Source organism: Pinus tabuliformis, chromosome 7 (genome assembly GCF_031772625.1).
Source record: "Pinus tabuliformis cultivar Carrire ecotype Pingquan chromosome 7, CPIR1, whole genome shotgun sequence".
NCBI classification, from domain to species: Eukaryota; Viridiplantae; Streptophyta; class Pinopsida; order Pinales; family Pinaceae; genus Pinus; species Pinus tabuliformis.
Genome location: NC_142293.1, coordinates 1772254247 through 1772271254, shown reverse-complemented (window position 1 = coordinate 1772271254; position 17008 = coordinate 1772254247).

Sequence of the window (17008 nt, the reverse complement as noted above, 5' to 3'; positions counted from 1 at the left end):
ATGGGTCGTCTCATGTGAAATGATACATTCAATGCATCCACTCACGCATTGGTTAACCAATGTCGATGAAGGCATGGTTCGTGAGCAACACATCTGTGAAAAAATGTAGACGTGAAAGATACAACAATGAAAACAGACACACTCTGAGCTTACAAACATCCACAGAAAAAAATGGGTGAAAGTGCATGACATGCACTCTGTGGGCTTTCCATTGTGTTGTGATACAATGTGTGCAGATGTTGAGTGTATGAATTCCCTTGACCATGACATGAAATAAAACGTGAGAAAGGTAGATCATTTACGTTGTGCAAGTGCGATTTTTGTGTAAGATTCCTCCAATGCATGAGCAATGGGATCGTGTTGTTCGAGTGGAGGAAGTGAAATCTGAGTGTTGGATTGTTCATTAGTGCATACAAATGAGTGATGAGGAGCCTCATGTGTTTGAAGAATTTCCTAATCGGAAGTGAGACTAAACTCAAGACGGTGAGGGCCTGACATAACCATCAACTCGGGCTAAAGTGCCTCAACAGTCTCGGGGGTTTCGACTTTGTCGATAGATAGATCATCATAGAACAATGACTTAGAGGGATTAACAATGAGTGAATCAGCATAATGAGGTAAAGAGATCATGGCAGCCAAGATCAGGAAACTAAGGATGTTGTTCGGTATCCTCATGATTTGATCAATCACATACAGGGGTAGATGAGAAGAAAGGATGTTCACACTCTGTGTTTCTAGAAAAATCAGATGAAAGATCAAGTGTAATTTTAATGAATGATTTTCCCTATACATTTTCGGATGATGGGTTGACATACGTGTGTCCTTTGAATGATCAACAATGGGTGCATCCATGGACGGAGACACACATGAAACATCAGGGATGGCAGGATCATCAAGGATGTCAGGAAAAAATGGAGGGGCTACGGACAAACAGGCATGGTCCTTTGCTGCTGGTGGATGTTCAAGCTTTCTATCATAGTCCTAAAGAATGTCGGTGCATGTTGGTTGTGCAACACCAACTTCGTCGATTGATCAATCCTCATTTGAAACAAGTGTAGATTCTAGAATGGAAGAACAAAATTCAGTTTCATCCAGAGGATGATCAGAATACAAAGATGGCAGTTGAGGTACAAAATACATGTGATGAGGTATGGGACTCACAACCAAGTCTGTGCAAAAATTGGAAGAAGCGATGTCGGGAGGATGTGACGGTTGAACAGATGTGTGTTCATCCTCTCCCACATCACTTTGTGATGGTCTAGTTACTTGATGAGGGGATGGCAGACAGTCATTTGTGACAATGACTATATCCATCTATGATTGCGCAACTCCTTCATCGAAGTATGTTGATCAGGGTTTGAGCTTGAACTTCTCCTTCAGATGGAATAATTTGTGAAGAGAATACTCTTATCTAACCCAAAGATAGGGAAATTTCATCTGGACCTTCGGAGCTTGAAACTACAAATCATGGAAGCGCTGCTAAAAATCCATAGGCGATTCATGCAGAGCCTTCTGTTTTTGTAGTAGTTTGTGGTCAAGATGTTTCGAATCGAAATGATAGAAATTATCTTCAATGAGATCACATAAGTGCTTAAGTGAGTGTATGCTCTCATCCAGCATGCTACACATCCACCGATGTGGGGATTCGCGAAGCGTGTATGCAATCAACAGACTGGCCTATTCATCATAACATCCATCTTCCTCATGAAGCATGGCAAGGAAGTCATGTATGAACTCAAGCCAGGCCACTACGCCTTCACCATCATACACATATATATATACAAGATATCAAAAAAATCCCTCAAGATGGTGACAAATTCAACATGTGAAAAAAATCGAGGAGGGTTGAGAGTGCAAGACTCCAAGATAGATATGCAAAGGCAAAAAGCAAGATGAGAGGGCACAACTTGTCATCTGGACCTCCTTCTAGCGCCATAAATGTTAACAGTGTTGTACCTGCCAACATTTCAGGTGCTCTCCTCAGTAAGAAGTCCCAATTAGATGTTAGACTATTTGGTGTAGGAGTCCAACCAGTGGGTTGTACGGTAATGCCTTGACCACGGTTTCACATAGAGGCAAGTAAGATGTCCTTTTTGGTAGCAAGGGTGTGATAGTTGTAGTTAGTCAAGGATGGTGCATGAGTAGTTCTAACACAAGGAGGGTGAGGTGAGTTCGCCACTTGGAAACCTATGATAGCATGGCATTAAGAAGGGAAGACACAAGAAAAGATGCATCATAACATGGAAGGAAAGTCAGCTAGCAATCCAAAGTGATGGTTAAACTAACAACACATTTCAAAAAAATTCATACATACATATGCAAAAATAGCTACACATACATGCGTAAGGAAACATATACATATATCATTTAGAATATTGAGGATATCTAGAATACAATACAACATATGCATGAAACATGTTGGATATGTTATATTAAGAAGTGTAATTTCCAATATGTACAATACATCCATGTCCAACCACTAGTTCCGACAACCAAACATTACAACCACTACTACCTACTCCTCCAAAGAGATATACTAGCTATGCATAGTGAAGAAGCCAAGGCACGTTATAGTACTATCCAAGCTTTCTCTAAGATACTCATATCAAAACTTGGCTGACCAAAATCCTATACAATGATCTATGAGGGGATATTTATAGCAAAGGGTTGGGTGGCCCTTTATATTCCCCTTTGTGATAGTCCATCTACCCTCATGACTTTTCATCTACTCTATGACTGTAACACCCAACTATCAACACTTGAACTTCCACTTGAGAAGATGTTACATACATTCTGCACATGTACACATGCGAGACAAAATGGCTGGAGAAAGCCATGCAAGACATCACTGACACTCGGACCGTTGTGGTGAGACCAACTCTTTGACATCCTTGTGATGGTCGATAGTGGCGAATTGATGCCAAGCTTGGTTGTCCGTGACGGTGTCTGTGCACTCAACGGTGACATCTTGTTGAAGTGAACTCTTGTCTCCGTTGCATCTGGGTACATTGATATGGCTCCTCCATCTAACTCATCTGATAACATGTGCATGGTCACCTTGGATGTGATCTGACCAACAACATGTTGGTGCATAGTGTTTTCCCTGATCTCGAAGCATGTGCTGGTGGCTGTGTGCATCAACTTGTCAAAATACATGTTTAGCTCCAGTTGGTCTTGCTTATTATCTTCACCTCGGTGAGTGTGCCAAATGGGTGGGATTGCATGCATGCGCACAATGACATGCATGCTACTGAATTCCATTTCATTTGATCAACAACACTGCTCACCATGTGTGTTGTATGCTCGCTGTTGGGATGGATCCATAACTTGTATAGGTGCAATTTTATCCATGTGTGCATGTTGCGCCCCCTGTTGTGCTTGTTCATGCTGCAACTCATTCTCTCATCTATGCAGTTCTTATTCTGGCTTGAGTTGCTGCTTCAGCACATGCAACTCCTTCTTTGTTCCCTTCTATTGCTTCGTGCGATCTTCATGCCATGCCGTTACCTCATAGCCTCAATATCCAAAGTTGCCTTCGTCATGAGTGGAACTGCATTGAACTTGCAACTTTGCTTTGCCTCTATGTTGTCAACAACCTTCCTCTTGCATTCGTCATGTGCAGGTGTGCTGCCTTCTGCTACTACAAATGGTGTTGCTCTCTGTGATGTCGTAGCCATTGATCTTGATATCCTTCTCCATGAACAACTTGATGTCTTCCTGGATAGAAAAGTTTATAGACACTTGACCGGCTGCATCCACAGTTGCACTCTTAACAATGTCTTTGACTCTACTCTCATGGTAGTCATTGTACTTGTGCTTCTGAGAGATAGACAAACACTTGTGATGCCTGGATACATAGAAATGCTCATGGCAAGCAATATGTGCATGCAATTGTGATTAAAGAAACTAGCGTATACCCAGAGAATTTATGATTTAGTTAATTCATCATGTGTTGATATTTAATCGGTGCATCAGTACTTTATTATACATTAACTAAGTGCAGTAATAACATAATAGAACATCACACATAAGCATCACACATTAACACCAAGATCTAAGGTGGAAACCCAATGCGGGAGAAAAAACCACCTCGTGTTGTTGTCTCTGTCTTCTTTTTAATGTAAGGAACATATGTTTACAATCTCGTACTAGTGCAAACTCATACCAGTCTGCAGGCACCCACCTACAGAAGGCTACAACCTTCTCTCATTCTCTAGCTTCTATTGTAAGGGAGTTACAACTCCCTAGCTCATGTACTAGATCTAATGTTTACTAGTATGTAGGCATTGGCCTAGAGAAGGCTACGACCTTCTCTCTTCCTTGAGGGACCACATTTCATAAATTTTTAGACTAGATGCTCCTGGTACACAACAACACAATATAAAGGTCTCGTTTCATCAAATTTTCATACTGGACCCATCAGAAACTTCGAAACTCAAACTGCATCAACCAACACTCAGTTAATTTGAACAGTTAGATCATTGTCACCAGAATACTGTGCTGAACCTAGAAACTTGCAACATCATTCAGAACTAGCTACAACCTAAAAAAATCATACATCAGAATGTGTATGCTATTTTACTAAACCCAAGCTACATGTATATGCTACTTCCTTTAACCAAACCTGCGTATACATTCAAAACTACTGGAACATAAAATTGTTGAATCAAATATGTACCAACCAGTAATATTGTGAACATCTACTGTCAAATTACAGAGATCTAGATAGTCAACAGTAAAGATCACCCTTCTCACTTAATCAATCAATCAATCAGACTCAATCTCCTTATGCATTCAGTTCTACTTTACGATCTAAGAAGACATCATTGGCAGACAACAATAAACCAGCAACACTAATAAGATAGATCAATCATTTGTCAATAATAGGCTTTTCTTTTGTATATGCTACTTGGAAGTTTCAAACCATCATGTATATGGCCCTTCACTAAGGCGAACCAATGTATATATTTGTGAATACTAACTTACAACTTCATTGATATTCTAGATTTCAGACAAACCTAGATCATGACATTTAAAGAATAAAACATGTGTAAGCAATCAGATCTATCCCAACCAATATCAGATCATTCAATGATAAGTCATTTTTGGTCTCATGATCCTAATCCAACATTGAATTCAAGGCGCACAAAACAAATCATATCATAATCATAGCCCTTGCAATATAAAATATACTTCAAATAGAAGTATTCATGAGAAACCCTTTTACTTCCACACTTGGCCCTTTGATATTCACCTCCTTATATAGTTTTGGGCCTTTCTCAATACCTCGGATCAAAATAACACTTAAAACCTCTGGTATTCTTGGACGAGATCAAATAGCCATTACTTCGCTCAATATTGTGGTCTAATACCATGGTATTGACCCTTGGTATTCTTTAACCTTGAATTTCCTTGATTTTCCAACCAATACATGCTTTTCCTCTTGTGAAAGTGCATGCATATGTATACTGTCTTTTTGTTATGTGAATTTGCATGTATATGGTGCTTTTACAAGTTGAACCAGTGTATATAGCTTAAACTATCTTAAAACATTATTTTCTTTTAGCTTCTTGATTCTGATTAGTAGACCTTTCTTCCAACTTCTTGTTCTTTTGTACCAATGCCCTGCTACCTATGAATTGACCTGTTACAATGTGAGGTGCCCTTTATCAAATCAGAACTGACCTGTGAGTGAGTTTCCATCAAGGACAACACTTGTATCATAATAACAACAATATCCCCCTTTGGACTTGATGGCAACCAAATTAGTGTTGATTACTGCAAGTTGTAGAAAATTTTAGAGATATCAAGCAACACCAAAATAATCTCCCCATTTGACATCAAGGGCAAAGGGTGGACCGAGAGATTCTTCACCTTTGAGTTACACTATGTTGTTCATGCTCCCCCTGAGTACATGCAGAGTCTGTAGAGAATTTTTTCAAAAGAATAACACGACTCTATAACTCAACTAAGTGAGCATGACCTCCCTAACACCAATGACTCATACGTACATCAATCACCCAATCAAGTGGGGATATACCAATTGTTTATACATGACAGAGATATATAAATTATTACATCATCCTTCCCATGCATAATGTGGATAAAAATTACATCATATGTCCAATAGGACTCATTCAAAAATAGACTATCGCAGAAGGAGACATATTACGGCCTAGATCTTTACATGACCTATGCAACAATTTATATGAATATCTGAAACCATAGATAAAGTTAGAAACCATAATGCCAACAATGTAGAATGTTTAAGAAGGCTAATTCTCCCCCTGAACAAGTACTACCCGTGCATTGTCAACAAATCATTCATCAAGGCATCTTCATCAGTCAGATATAAATCAATGAACAAAGCATATCAACATATTGCAATCAACAATATCAGACTGAGCACCCATATTAGAGTCTGACCCACTATTTTTCTATCAGAAAGATAGATATTCTCCTACAACCACAGAAACTTGCATATATATGCAACTATCCTTCATGAAACTCACATATAGTAACCTTCCTCTAAAAACTAGATTTAACCACATGATGATGGAGAAACTACTCCCATCTTTTGTCTGAGATATTCAAATGTTTCTCCGGGAAGTGATTTGGTGAATATATCAACAACCTATCCTTTGCAGGGAACATACTCCAATTTAATCTTTTGTTCAAGCACTTGTTCTCGTAGAAAATTGTAGTTAATGGGAATGTGCTTGGTCATGGTGTGCATGACAGGAGCTTTTGAAATGTTAATGGAACTTCTATTATCACATAGAATGTAGACGGGTGGAGTAAGTGTGATTTGAATATCTTGCAATGTTTACATCATCCAAAGTAGTTGTGTGCAGCGAGATGCAATAGCCACATATTCTACTTCAGCTGTAGATAAGACAATTGAACTTTGTTTCTTGCTGAACCAAGAAACTAACCATGATACCATATAGAATGCACCTCTACTAGTGCTTTTTTGATCATCAACATTTCTTTCCCAATTTGCATCTGTATATCCATGAAGAGTAAGATATGCTTCTCTACGATACCATAGACTGAGGTCTTGAGTTCCTTGAAGATATTTGAATATTCCTCTTACAACCTGAAGATGTAATTACTTTGGATTTCCTTGGAACCTTCCAAGAATTCCCACTACATGCACAATATCAGGTCTGCTACCTGTTAGATAAAGCAGACTTCCAATCATATATTTGTATTCTAGTTGACTCAATGTAGGTGATTCATCGTTAGAACTGAGACTACATCCTGTTACCATTGGAGTACATACTGGGTTAGAATCTTCCATTTCGTACTTCTTCAGAATCTACTCGAGATATTTAGTTTGTGAAAGAAAAATACCATCTTTTGTTTGATGTACTTATATACCGACAAAATAAGTCAATTCACCAAGTAAAGAAATTTAAAATTCTTGCTACATAACTGAAGCAAAGTTCTGACTCATAAATTCTTCATTGCTACCAAAGATGATATCATCAACACAAACAACAATAATTAGTAGTTTGTCATTCTCAATCTTGGTGTATAATTTGTTGTCTGTAGATCCTTTTGTGAACCCTTGTTGTTGTAGATATTTGTCAAGATGATAGTACAAGGCCCTTAGAGCTTGTTTTAGTCCATAAAGAGCATTTTTGAGCTTGCATACAAGCTTTGCATCATTTCCTAAAACGAATCCTTCTGGTTGTTCAGTATAAACTTCTTCTTCAACTCTCCATTAAGAAATGCAGATTTTACATCCATTTGATACAGTTTGAATTTCTGAAAACTGGAAAGAGAAAGAAACATTCTTCTGGCTTCAAGTTTGGCAACAGGTGAAAATGTTTCTTCAAATTAGGGAAAATTGGAAGGATGGAAATTTATCTCAAAGTTTAGAAACATTAGCGAATGTCACTAGTCCCTAATATGAAAAATATAAAATGTTTTTGATATATTTCTAAAAATATTCAAATTTATAAAGAATTTACATATGGTCTCTATATATTTTTGGTAATTTTGAAGGTAAAATAATTTTATGTTGTGAAATTTCGGCTAATATTTTTTTTATAAAAAATGAAAATTGGCAAATCTTTTTTGGGGAAAATCATTGAAAATTAGCCCATCTACGAATATTAGCCCCTATTTTACTTTTTCATGCTTTAAAGCCTATAGCTTCTTGTTGAGCATACCCTTTACAGACAAGTCTTGCTTTGCTTCTAATAACCTCTCCATTTTCATTCAATTTATTCTTGAATATCCATTTTGTTCCTATAACATTTTTATCAAGAGGTCTAGGAACTAGTTCCCAAGTATCATTGTTTTCAATATGGTCAAGTTCTTCATTCGTTGCCTTAACCCAACATTCGTCTTTTCTAGTTTCATTAATATTCTGTGGTTCTATGGAGGATAGTAATGCTAGATAACTAGAAGTTCCTGTGAGAGTTCTTATTGTCTGTATGCCAGACCCTCTTTCTCCTAGAATTTGGGATTCTAGATGATTCTTTTGAATATACCTAGATGGAGTCTTTTACCTGTCAGTTGTATCTTCTTTTGATGCTTCATTGTTTCCTTATTATATATCATTTTGATTTGATACAAGAAAGCATTCACCATCTTCCTCGTTGTCATCATCCTTTGTATGTTCCAGATTTCTGCATGCTTCATCAATTACTACATCAATGCATTCAACAATTTTCTGAAGTCTCTTGTTATAACACTTGTATCCTTAACTTCTAGATGAATAACCAAGAAGAATTCCTTTGTCTGCTATGGGTTCAAACTTACCAATTTTTTCATTAGTATTCTTCATGAAACATTTGCTTCTAAAAACTCTAAAGTGCTTTGTAGTAGGAGGCTTGCCATACCAAAGTTCATATGGAGTTTGATCACTATTTACCCAAACATTAGCTTTGTTGACAATAGTCATGGCAGTAAATGCAGCTTCACCCCAGAAGGTGCCACGAGTTCCAAATTCATCAAGCATACCTTGAACCATTCACTGAATTGTTCTGTTCATTCTTTCCACTATACCATTTTGTTGAGGAGTTATGGCAACAAAGAACTGCCATTTTATTCCATGTTGTTAACAAAAATAAAAAAATTCATCTCATATGAATTCTCCCCCTCGATCAGATCTGAGACATTTATTTTTTCAATCTGTTTCATTTTCAACTAAAGCTTCAAAGGCTTTAAACTTTTCAAATGCTTCATCTTTATGCTTTAGTAGACCTATCTAACACATTATAGAAAAATCGTCAATGAATAAAAGAAAAGTATTCTTCTCCATGAGGTGACTTTTTCCTTGTTGGTCCACAAAAATTAGTATGGATGAGTTCAAGAGGCTTACTTGTTGATCCTTCTTCTTCATTAAAATGAAGTCTGGTTTGCTTATCGACCTGATATGGCTTGCATTTTGTATTTTCTGGGATGCTAATATCTAGAAGGTCAAAGACCGCCTTGAGACTGCATGCTTTTCTTATTTGAGAAAATCTTAGATGCCCCAATCTTTTGTGCCATAACCAGTTTTCATCTATTTTTCTTAGATGGCATTGCTTTTGTCCTGCTTTTAGTATGTATGGATTTATTGGAGTTCCTGTACCTTTGATTATGGTCTTTGCTTTATAAAGCTCATGAACCACACATCTGTTTGATTGAAATACAAGTTCATTTCCTTGATCACACATTTGACTCACACTCAACAAGTTATGTTTTAAACCATCAACATACATGACATTTCTAGCTTTAACCTTTCCTTTCAAATAAACAGAACATTTACCTTTAATGATGGCTAGTGTGTCATTCCCAAATGAGACATTATTTTCTTTTTCTAAATCATTATACGAACGAAGTTTCTCTCTATCACCTGTCATGTGTTTAGAGCATCCATAACCAATGTACTACTGATTTTTTTGTCCTTTTACAAACATAGCTATGCCACCTCTTTCTTACTGAAAGTCCTTCTTTCTCCATACCCTAGAATTTGGTGATGTTTGCTCCTTTTGAAGAGTTGGCTGAAATTTTCTCTTGCATTCAGATTCTTCATGACCAAAGTTATTACAAAATAAGCATTCAATTTCATCTTCAAGAGGAGAAAAGATATTATAAGAAATTTTCTTGATTCCTGTTACACTCCTTTGATTTTGTGCTTCGCTAGTCATGATAGTTTTGTAAGCAACACATTGAGTAGCCTTATCCTCAAAGTTATTGCATGAAAAGAATTTTCCATTAAAGAAGTTTTTGTGATCATAGAATATTTTGGTATTGTTTACCTTTTATTTGATGCTTCTATTGATGTTCATCCTTGGAGTAAATTGAGCATGATTTACCTAATGAGTACTTTTAGGCTTTTACTGATGATTGACATATTGTTCACTGGATTTTTCTACATCGAGATAGCTTCTAGTGGAGGTTGATGGCTTTTGTGACTGGGATGATTCTTCAGTATATCCAAGACCTATCTTTATAAGAGTAGAATGATGAACCTTGATGATTTCATTTAAAAGTTTTTGATCCTTTAGCAAATCTAATATTAAGAGATTTTGTCTTCTCAAGCTCTTTTCTTAGACCCACAACTTCACATTCTAGTTTTTCCTTGTGGTTTTCTCTTTTAGTGAGTTGATGTGTCAACGTGTCTATGATCATATTGGTTTCTTCCAAACAAATTTTGAGTTTCGTGATTTCTTCAAGAAAGTATTCCTCTTCTAAGGCATCAAAAAAATCGTCATTGTCACAAGTGATGGGTGGTTTATAATCTTGTTCAATATCATCTTCTTCACTATTAGATAATGCATCACTATCTTCATGGGTATAGTAACTTCTTCTATTAACAACATGTTTTCTATTTCTTTTTGCAGATTCCTTTCCTTTTTGATGATTATCTTTATGAGGACATTTTGTGGCATAATGACTGACTCTACCACAAGAAAGCATTTGAATGGTAGCTTACCTCTGAATCTTCCAAAACCCCATTGAAGCTTCTTGACAAAGTTTACCTCATCTTCTTCTTCTAAAATATGTCATGATTCATTGTTCTCTTCCTTTTCTTTTCCCTTTGCTTAAGCTTTGAAAGTAGCTTCTCTCATATATGATAGTCCTCCTTTCCTCATTTCAAATGCATTTAGAATTCCATGAAGTTGAACAACAGTAATAGATTGAAGATCCCGGTTTTATTCTATGGCAGATACTTCTGGCTCAAATTTAGAAGAAAAAGATCTCAAAATTTTCTCTACTAAAGTAGCCTCCTTTATCTCTTCACCTAGATTCTTCATACAATTAACAATCTCATTTACACGTAAAAAGTAACTAGTAATACTTTCATCACTATGAATCTTAAGAGTTCCATACTGAATTATGAGAGTTTGGAGCTTAGCACGTTTTACCAAGGAGTCTCCTTCGTAGCTCTCAATGATTTTGTCCCATATCTCTTTGGATGTCTTGACGTGCATGACTTTGACAAATTCTGATTTTGACACAGTTCCCAATAAAGTATTGACTACTTCGGCATTATTTTCGTATAACTTCTTACTTGCTTTATCTGTAGGTATTGCTCCATGAAATTGGTATCCTCCTTCCACAATTTCCCAAAAATCGGCTCCAAGTCAATGAACATAGGCTCTCATTCTTATTTTCCAATATATCAAGTTGTCCCCATTGAAGGCCAGTGGTTTGATAGATCCCATGCCTTCCTAATTGTTCATCTTGAAAGATCTCCGTTCAAGTGCTCAAGCTTCTTCTGAAGGACCCCTTCTAATACCAATTGTTGGAAATAACACTGAGAGGCGGGGTGAATCAGTATTTACAATTTAACTATTTTTCATTTCCCAATCATATTTATATACGCTACTTCAGTGAATTGAACTTACGTGTGCACACAACTGTGATTAAAGAAACCAACGTATACCGAGAGAGCTTATGATTTAGTTAATTCATCATCTGTTGAACTTTAATTAGTGCATCAGTAAATTATTATATAGTAGCTAAGTGTAGTAATAACATAATAGACCATCACACATAAGCAATACACGTGAACACCAAGATTTAAGGTGGAAACCCAATACAGAGAAAAAACCACCTGCTACTATTGTCTCTATCTTCTTTTTAATAAACATAAAATATGTTTACAATCTTGTATTGGTGTAGACTCATACTAGTGCGTAGGCACCCCCATGTTGAAGGCTACAACCTTCTCTCGCTCTCTAGCTTCTACTGGAAGGAAGCTACAACCCCCTAGCTCTTGTACTAGACATTATGTTTACTAGTACGTAGGCGCCATCCTATAGAAAGCTACGAACTTCTCTTTTCCTCCAGGGACCACGTTTCATAAATTTTCAGACTGGATGCTCTTGGTACACAACAACACAATATGGAGGCCTCTTTTTATCAAATTTTCATACTGGATCCATCAGAAACTTTGAAACTCAAACTGCATCAACCAACAATTAGTTAATCTGAACAATCAGATCACTGTCACCAAAAAACTATGCTGAACCTAGAAACCTACATCATCATTCCAAACCAGCTGTAACCTCAAAAAATCATACATCAGAATGGATAGGCTACCTTATTGAACCCAACCTACGTGTATACGCTACTTCCTTTAACCAAAGCTGCATATACCTTCAAAACTAGTGGAACATAAAACTTCTAAATCAAATTTGTACCAACTAGTAACATTCTGAACATCTACTGTCAAATTAAAGAGATCTAGCCAGTTAGTAGTAAATATCACTCTTCTCACCTAATCAATCAATCGATTAGACTCAATCTCCTTATGCATACAGTTCTACTTTAGATCTATGTAGACATCATTGAAAGATAGTAGTAAGCCAGCAACACTGATCTGATAGATCAGTCATTTCTCAATAAAATGCTTTTTATTTGTATAAGCTACTTGGAAGCTTTGAACTAATGTGTAGATGCACCTTCAACAAGGCGAACCAGTGTATATATCTATAAATATTAACTTACAAATTCACTACTATTTTGGTTTCAAACATACCCATATCTTGACATTTAATGAATAAAACATGTGTAAGCAATCAGATCTAGCCCAACCAATATCAGATCATTCAATGATAAGTCATTTCAGGTCTCATGATCCTAATCCAACATTCAATTCAAGGTGTACAAAATATCTCAGATCATATCATAATCATAGCCCCTACAACATAAAATATACATCAGATAGAAGTATTCCTGAGAAACCCTTTTACTTCCACACTTGGCCCTTTGATCTTCACCTCCTTATATAGTTTTTGGCCTTTCTCAATACCTCAGACCTAAAGAACACTTAGAACCTATGGCATTCTTGGACGGGATCAAATAGTCGTTACTCCACACAATATTGTGGGATAATACCATGGTATTGACCCTTGTTATTCTTTAATCTTGAATTTCCTTGATTTTCCAACCCAGACACACTTTTCCTCTTGCGAATGTGCGTGCATATGTATACACTCTTTTTGTTCTATGAATCTGTGTGTATACATTGCTTTCACAAGGTGAACCTATGTATATAGCTTATACTATCCTAAAACATTATTTTCTTTTAACTTCTTGATTATGATCAGTAGACCTTTGTTCCAACTTCCTGTTCTTATGTACCAATGCCTTGTTACCTCTGAGTTGACCTGTTCAAATGTGAGATTACCTTTATCAAATCTGAATCGACCTATGAGTGATTTTCCATCAAGGACAACACTTGTATCATAATGCCAAAACTTGCAACATACCTATGTGATTGAACATGGAGGTTGCGTGATTTCAGCTGGGGGGTTAGGAGATTGACTGCGAAAGCAGTGTAAGGCACAATCTGAGTTGTCAAGAGGCTGAATGACTATTGGAACTGCATAATGGATAGTCTAGCCTGGCTTGCTGAGGACTAAAACTACACAATGGGAAATTACAGTCAGCAGTGACATGTAACCAGCAAACTGCATTGCATAGTTTCTGGGGCTAACAGGACACTGCCTCCAAGAATTGTGCAAGGCAAGCCTATAGGTCAATGATGGGTCGGGCTTGTGTAATTTCTAGAGGGAATACCGAGCCTTCGATTCTGAAAATGCATAGTGCTAGTCGGGCAAAGCACAGTTCGGGCCAAGGCAGCCGAATCCGGCCGACAGGCGACTCAAAACATGAGAAGTCTGAATGCATGACGACATGAGTCTAAATAATATTGAATGATCATACATGTAAACAAAAATTTCATCATTCAGAAAATAGGAAAGCATGCTTGTGTGTGAAGCGAGTCGCTGCAACAATGACCGTTCATGCAAAAAAAGCATCATGCATGTGACATCAATGAGATGCGAACAGAAACTGAAAAAATGCTTCCACAAGCTAACATACATCAAAATGATAGCAAGCTCTCACTGAGATCAAGCAAACATCACTCACACAAAGCGAAATGTAAAAAGCAACAAAAACGCAATGCAAGACATGAAAGGCGAGCTTACACCAAAACCAGTGAGATGAATGTGCTAACGATTTGTAGATGCAATGTGGGATGTCAAAGCTACAGGTATGATGTGAGGAATGAGCTCTGCAATGTCTAGTTGATGAGGTTTGATAAAATTGAGGTTGTGACGGGCATGCCACAAACCTAGGAAAGGTGATACTTGGTGGGAGCTTTCTGAAATGATCCTTGCATGTAACCTCTAGCTGCTAAAAATAGATCAATGAATCAAAAGATTCGTTCGCATATTGCCTTGGGAGAAGTAGTCCATGCATGCAAATAATTTTTTCTCGATATTGGAAGGAACTAGTCCACCTGAACGCACATGCATCGGTCTGCGAGCTTGGGATGAAAATCTGCATTGTTTTTTGGGTGATCAGAGATGGTTTCCCCAAAGGGATTACATAATTTATAAGAGGAATAGGTGACTGTCTCCCAGGATTGCGTAATTTTTAGGTTGAGCAGCTATCCCAGGTGAGAACTCCCAATTTTCTCAAGGAAGCCTGTCTGAATACATCTCGTAATTTCTGAGCCCACTAGGCTACTTGACTATATTTGTGCAATTTCTGCTAGCTGATGGGTTGGATGTCCCTGAGGGATTGCGTAATTTCTGGACTGAGAAGTTGTCTGCTGCCTATAATTGTGCAATTTATGGGCTGAGCAGTCTTGATGGGTTTGATTGCGCAGTTTTTCCAGTGAAGGTTGACAATCAAGATTGCGCAATTCTAGAGTCCAGCGTGCTTCTAGTCAGGACTACATAATTTATGGAGGGAAGGTTGGTTCCCCTCCAGAATTGTGCAATTTATTGAGGGAGGTGCTCATTGTGCAGCTGGACCAAGTCTGGAGAAACAACCTATGAGGGGGATGCAATAAGTTATCATGCACAGGCTAGCAATCTGCTAGAAAACCACTGAAGCTTGTGTACTTGACATTGCAATACATGTTGCTGAAGATGGTCGATAGGGAGGCTCCAAAATGAAGCTAAGGAAAATTTTGGAGTGTGGTTATAGCTGCTACAACAGGTGGTACAAAATAGAAATAACTATCCTTTGACCAATTTCCTTTGATACATAACATGACACAAATTACCTGCGTGGAGAGTTTTAGTTCATGATTCAAGAACAATGAGAATTCACAATATGATGAAATAATAGAATGACTTACCTAAAATTGAGACTTGTTAATTGAATTCCAAATAGAATGTCACAATCAATTTAAAATGGAATGCATGCTTAATACAACAAAATACAATTCAATAAACAAAAAAACATGTTTAATACAAGACAATACAATTCAACACACCTCTAATGGAATTATTAGCATATGCATTTATAATTCCTCATGAGTATTCCTAGGAGTTTAAGTTAAATGCCCCTTATTATTATATTATCTTCTTGAAATTACATAACTAATTTACTTCATTATTTTGACCACATTAAATTTATCACTCTATTGGCTATCACCATATGTACCCCATATTATCCTCCTTATGTACATCAAATATATTGTCATTCTTTCACATGATTATCCTAAATTAAAAAAAAAAATTATTTGTTATTATTGTTGTGATGCTTAATTATTTATAAAGCTTGCAAGGTGTTTGAGATCAAGGGATCTATGTGCCATGATCAAGAAACTCATCTCTCTCCTCAATTCGAAAGGTAAACATAGACTAGAGGAAGAGTTAATCGATTGCATGAAAAGTGTTAGATGATTTTTTCACAAAGAAACCCAAACTCAAAGTGAATTCCCATTTTGATATTAAATGGGAGATGCACCTCCAATATTTTCTCAAATATAGAGAGCAATCAACAATAGAATATATTGTAATAATGTTTATTGTCAAAACCCCTTGTCTTTTAAGCTTATCTCAATTTTAAAATTCAATGAAAATCAATGAAATTATTCTAACATAAACATGACATTTAATTGAAGAAATATTGAAATTATGTCCAATGTAATTCGAACTATAAAAACCCAATATGAAAGAGAGTTGAGAATTCAATGAGATTCCATAAGGGAGAGGATTAGAGAGAGAGAGAAACCTAGAAAACTTAGCCTCTATGATCAAGTTCTTTTGATACATGGCATGACACAAATTAACAAATTCAATAGTACTTCATAGGCTCTTTCAACAACAATGAGACTTATTAATTTTCCTAAAACCATAAACTTCCAAATCAAGGACTAAACCATAGAATGATTTACTAGAAATTGAAACTTGCTAATGGGATCATTATCAATATATCCTATCAAATATAAAATGAAATATTTCCTTGAATACAACTTCTTGAAAGCAAATCCAACACATGCCATAGCCCAAATAGTGTTAACAAGCAACCTATAAAGAAATTTAAAACAAAGCATATGTTGGATTGTAACCAGACTATCATGACTAAGATCCCCAACTGGGTTGTTGTTACCATTGACTCTCTACAAAACAACACTGTGGTTCATGGTTCTTCAAAACATAGATCCTATTTAATTGCTTGCATAACAACACTATGGTTCTAGGCACTTCAAAACATAGATCTTCTTTAATTATGTTACAAGTATCACAATGCA